Source organism: Arachis stenosperma, chromosome 3 (genome assembly GCF_014773155.1).
Source record: "Arachis stenosperma cultivar V10309 chromosome 3, arast.V10309.gnm1.PFL2, whole genome shotgun sequence".
Taxonomy (NCBI): Eukaryota; Viridiplantae; Streptophyta; class Magnoliopsida; order Fabales; family Fabaceae; genus Arachis; species Arachis stenosperma.
The window spans coordinates 46815428-46821427 of record NC_080379.1 but is presented as its reverse complement, the minus strand read 5'-3'; positions in this window follow the sequence as shown (position 1 = coordinate 46821427).

Below are 6000 nucleotides of genomic sequence, written 5' to 3'. Positions count from 1 at the left end.
ATAAAAAACAGTAGTACTTGCATTAATACTCGAGGAATAACAGAGCTCCACACCTTAATCTATGGTGTATAGAAACTCCACCGTTGAAGATACATAAGAACAAGGTATAGGCATGGCCGAGAGGCCAGCCTCCAAAACGTGATCAAAGGATCAAAAGATAATCCAAAGATGTCTAATACAATAGTAAAAAGTTCTATTTATACTAGACTAGTTATTAGGGTTTACAAAATAAGTCTAAGTGCAGAAATCCACTTCTGGGGCCCACTTTGGTGTGTGCTTGGGCTGAGCTTGAGCTTTACACGTGCAGAGGCTTCTCTTGGGATTAAACACCAAGTTGTAACATGTTTTTGGCGTTTAACTCTGGTTTGTGACGTGTTTCTGGCGTTTTACTCCAAAATGCAGCATGGAACTGGCGTTCAACACCAGTTTGCGTCGTCTAAACTCGAATAAAGTATAGACTATTATATATTTTGGGAAAGCCCTGGATGTCTACTTTCCAACACAATTGAAAGCGCGCCATTTGGAGTTATGTAGCTCCAGAAAATCTATTTCGAGTGCAAGGAGGTCAGAATCCAATAGTATCAGCAGTCCTTTGTCAGCCCCCTATCAGATTTTTGCTCAGGTCCCTCAATTTCATCCAGAAAATACCTGAAATCACAGAAAAACACACAAACTCATAGTAAAGTCCAGAAATGTGAATTTTGCATAAGAACTAATAAAAACATCCCTAAAAGTAGCTAGATCTTACTAAAAACTACCTAAAAACAATGCCAAAAAGCATATAACTTATCCGCTCATCACAACACCAAACTTAAATTGTTGCTTGTCCCCAAGCAACTGAAAATCAAGTAGGATAAAAAGAAGAGAATATACTATAAATCTCAAAATATCAATGAATATTAGTTCTAATTAGATGAGCGGGACCTGTAGCTTTTTGCTTCTGAACAGTTTTGGCATCTCACTTTATCCTTAGAAGTTTAGAATGATTGGCATCCATAGGAACTCAGAGTTCAGATAGTATTATTGATTCTTCTAGTTAAGTATGTTGATTCTTGAACACATATACTTTTATGAGTCTTGGCCGTGGCCCTAAGCACTTTGTTTTCCAGTATTACCACCGGATACATAAATGCCACAGACACATGACTGGGTGAACCTTTTCAGATTGTGACTCAGCTTTTCTAAAGTCCCCAGTTAGAGGTGTCTAGAGCTCTTAAGCACACTCTTTTTGCTTTGGATCACGACTTTAACCACTCAGTCTTAAGTTTTTCACTTGGACCTTCATGACACAAGCACATGGTTAGGGACAGCTTGATTTAGCCGCTTAGGCCTGGATTTTATTTCCTTGGGCCCTCCTATCCATTGATGTTCAAAGCCTTGGATCCTTTTTACCCTTGCCTTTTGGTTTTAAAGGCTATTGGCTTTTTCTGCTTGCTTTTTTTTCGCAAGCTTCTTCTTTTTCACTGCTTTTTCTTGCTTCAAGAATCAATTTCATGATTTTTCAGATTATCAATAACATTTCTCTTTGTTCATCATTCTTTCAAGAGCCAATAATTTTAACATTCATAAACAACAAGCTCAAAAATATGCACTGTTTAAGCATTCATTCAGAAAACAAAAGGTATTGTCACCACATCAATATAATTAAACTAATTTCAAGGATGAATTCGAAACTCATATACTTCTTGTTCTTTTGTATTAAAAATATTTTTCATTTAGGAAAGGTGAAGGATTCATGGAATTATTCATAGCCTTAAGACATAGTTACTAAATACTAATGATCATGTAATAAAGACACAGACATAGACAAACATGAAGCTCAAAAAGTCGAAAAACAGAGAGATAAGAACAAGGAAGTTAAGGAATGAGTCCACCTTAGTGATAGTGGCGCCTTCTTCTTGAAGGACCAATGGTGTCTTTGAGCTCCTCTATGTCTCTTCCTTGCCTTTGTTGCTCCTCCCTCATAGCTCTTTGATCTTCTTTAATCTCATTGAGAATGATGGAGTGTTCTTGGTGTTCCACCCTTAATTGGTTCATGTTATGACTCAATCCTTCTAGAGAAGTGTTGAGTTGTTCCCAATAGTTGTTTGGAGAAAAATGCATCCCTTGAGGCATCTTAGGGATTTCTTGATGATGAGCTTCCTCATGCGTCTCTTGAGATCCATGAATGGGCTCTCTTATTTGCTCCATCCTCTTCTTAGTGATGGGCTTGTCCTCTTCAATGAGGATATCTCCTTCTATGACAACTCCAGCTAAGTTGCATAAATGGCAAATAAGATGAGGAAAAGCTAGCCTTGCCAAGGTGGAGGGCTTTTTGGCTACTTTGTAGAGTTCTAGAGGGATGACTTCATGAACTTCTACTTCTTTTCCAATCATGATGCTATGGATCATGATGGCCCAATCCACAGTTACTTCGGATCGGTTGCTAGTGGGGATGATGGAGCGTTGGATGAACTCTAACCATCCTCTAGCCATAGGCTTAAGGTCCAGTCTTCTCAATTGAACTGGCTTGCCTTTTGAGTCTCTTTTCCATTGAGCTCCTTCGACACATATGTCCATGAGAACTTGGTCCAACCTTTGATCAAAGTTGACTCTTCTAGTGTAGGGGCGTGCGTCTTCTTGCATCATAGGCAAGTTGAACGCCAACCTTACGTTCTCCAGACTGAAATATAAACATTTCCCCCGAACCATTGTAAGCCAATTCTTTAGGTTTGGGTTCATGCTTTGATCATGGTTCCTAGTGATCCATGCATTTGCATAGAACTCTTGAACCGTTAAGATTCCGACTTGTTGAATGGGATTGGAGAGAACTTCCCATCCTCTTCTTCTAATCTCTTGTCGGATCTCCGGATATTCGCCCTTTTTGAGCTTAAAAGGGACCTCAGGGATCACCTTTTTCTTGGCCACAACTTCATAGAAGTGGTATTGATGGGCTTTTGTGATGAATCTCTCCATCTCTCATGACTCAGAGGTAGAAGCAATTGCCTTCCCTTTCCTCTTTCTTGAGGTTTCTCTGGCCTTAGGTGCCATCAATGGTTATGGAAAAATAAAAAAGCTTATATTTTTACCACACCAAACTTAGAAAGTTGCTCGCCCTCGAGCAAAAGAAGAAAGAATAGAAGAAGAAGAAGATATGGATGAGAGGGATAGAGGTGTGGGTTTCGGCCAAGGGGGAGAAGAGAGGGTAGTGTTGTGTGAAAATGAAGAAGGATGGAAGGATTTATATAGTGGAGGGAGAGGGGTGTGGTTTCGGTCATTTAGGGTGGGTTTGGGTGGGAAAGAGATTTTGAATTTGAAGGTAGGTGGGGTTTATGGGGAAGAGTGGATGGATGTGATTGGTGAAGGAGGTAATGGGGGAAGAGAGATTGAGGTGATTGGTGAAGGGTATAGTGTTATTGGATTGTGTGAAGAAGAGAGAAGTGGGGTAGGTGGGGATCCTGTGGGGTCCACAGATCCTGAGGTGATCCTGTGGGGTCCACAGATCTTGAGGTGTCAAGGATTTCTCATCCCTACACCTTTTAGGCGTGTAAAATGCCCTTTGTATGCAATCCTGGCATTTGACGCCAGACTGCAGCTTGTTTCTGGCATTAAACGCCCAAATGTAGCCTGTTTTTGGCGTTTAACGCCAGCCTGGTGCTTGTTTCTGGCGTTAAACGCCAGCTTGGTGCTTGTTTCTGGCGTTAAATGCCAGACAGATGCTTGTTTCTGGCGTTTAAACGCCATACAGCTCTTCCTCCAGGGTGTGCTTTTTCTTCTGCTATTTTTGATTTTGTTTTTAATTTTTGCAATTGTTTTGTGACTCCACATGATCATAAACCTAATAAAACATAAAAGAACAATAGAAATATAGATAAATAAAAATTGGGTTGCCTCCCAATAAGCGCTTCTTTAATGTCAATAGCTTGACAGTGAGCCCTCATGGAGCTTCACAGATGTTCAGAGCATTGTTGGGACCTCCCAACACCAAACTTAGAGTTTGATTGTGGGGGTTTTGTTTGACTCTGTATTGAGAGAAGATTTTCATGCTTCCTCTCCATGGTTGCAGAGGAAGATCCTTAAGCTTTAAACACAAGGTAGTTGACGTTAGGATTTTTGCCAGTAAAGAATTTCATAAAAATAGTCGCGTTGTGGATATAGTTTCTAAACCAACAAAAATCCCTTCGTGCAAACATTTTGGTTGTCACAAGTAACAAACCCCTAAATAAATTGATAACCGAGTATTTAAACCTCGGGTCGTCTTCTCAAGGAATTGCAGGGAGGTATGTTCTTATTATTGGTTATGAAAAAGTGTGTTTGGGGTTTTGGATCAAGGTAAAAGGTTAGTTGGGCAATGGGCACAGGTATATTTTCAAAGCAATAAAAGTAAATGAATGACTGTAAAATAAACTCTTGGCAAGGTGTAAGAACTAGAAGTCTTATCCTAGTTATCCTTATCAATTGTGATGAGAATTGGATTTTCTCCCACTTTGTTAACCTCTAACTATGAAGGTAAATTAAGTGGATGAATTAATTCTAATTCTCAACTAACAATGAGTTTGATAACTCAAGAGTTACCATTATTTAACCAAGACCAAAAGGAAAGAAAATTGTATCTACTAGAATAACAATATCTTCAGATTGGGGATAATAAAAAGAAAGCAAACACAATTCTGAAATACCTCAATTATATTAAATAAAATATTCAAATCATAACATGGGAAAGTTCATAAATTTAATTGAAAAAATAAATAAAAAGGAACATTGAACCTGAATCGATAGTCACTCTTAAAAACTAAGAGAAGTCCTAAATCATAGTTTCTAAAAATCCTAATTTCTAATCCTAATCCTAATCCTAAGAGAGAGGAGAGAACCTCTCTCTCTGAAAACTACATCTAAAAATATGAAAAGTGAATTATGAATGTATAATTATGAATGCATGCATTCCCCCACTTTAAAGCCTCTAATCTGTGTGTTCTGGGCTGAAAACTGGGTCAAAAGCAGCCCAGAAATCACTCCCAGCGCTTTCTGGTCCGTACAGGTCGCGGAAGAGTGACGCGGAGGCGTCGTCCACGCGGCCGCGCGGGTTGAAATTCGCAGATGCGACGCGTCCGCGTGAATCACGCGTTCACATCGCCTAGCGTCAGGGCAACTATGGCATATTATATATCAAATCGAAGCCCCAGACGTTAGCTTTCCAACGCAACTGAAACCGCGTCGTTTGGACCTCTGTAGCTAAAAGTTATAGTCGTTTGAGTGCGAAGAGGTCAGGCTGGACAGCTTAGCAATTTCTCCAACTTCTTGTATACCTTCCACTTTTACATGCTTCCTTTCTATCCTCTAAGCCATTCCTGCCCTGTAGTCTCTGAAATCACTTAACACACATATCAAGGCATCTAATGGTAATAAGAGAGGATTAAATATAGGGAACTTAAGGCCAAAGAAGCACATTTTCAATCAAAGCACATAATTAGGAAGGCAAATGTAAAACCATGCAAATAGTATGAATAAGTGGGTAAAGAGTTGATAAAAACCACTCAATCGAGCACAAGATAAACCATGAAATATGGGTTTATCAGTAGTCCCCATTCAATTGAAGGACTAGCTCTCCTCTGTCAACACCAATCACAGCTCCTACTGTGGCTAGGAAGGGTCTTCCAAGGATGATGCATTCATCCTCATCCTTTCCAGTGTCTAGGATTATGAAATCAGCAGGAATGCAAAGGCCTTTAACCTTCACTAGCACGTCTTCTACCAATCCATAAGCTTGTTTTATTGACTTGTCTGCCATCTCTAATGAGATTCTTGCATCTTGTACCTCAAAGATCCCCAGTTTCTCCATTACAGAGAGTGGCATAGGATTTATACTTGACCCCAGGTCACACAGAGCCTTCTCAAAGATCATGGTGCCTATGGTATAGGGTATTAAAAATTTACCAGGATCTTATTTCTTTTGAGGTAAAGTTTGCTGAACCCATGTATTTAGTTCACTAATGAGCAAGGGAGGTTCATCTTTTCAAGTCT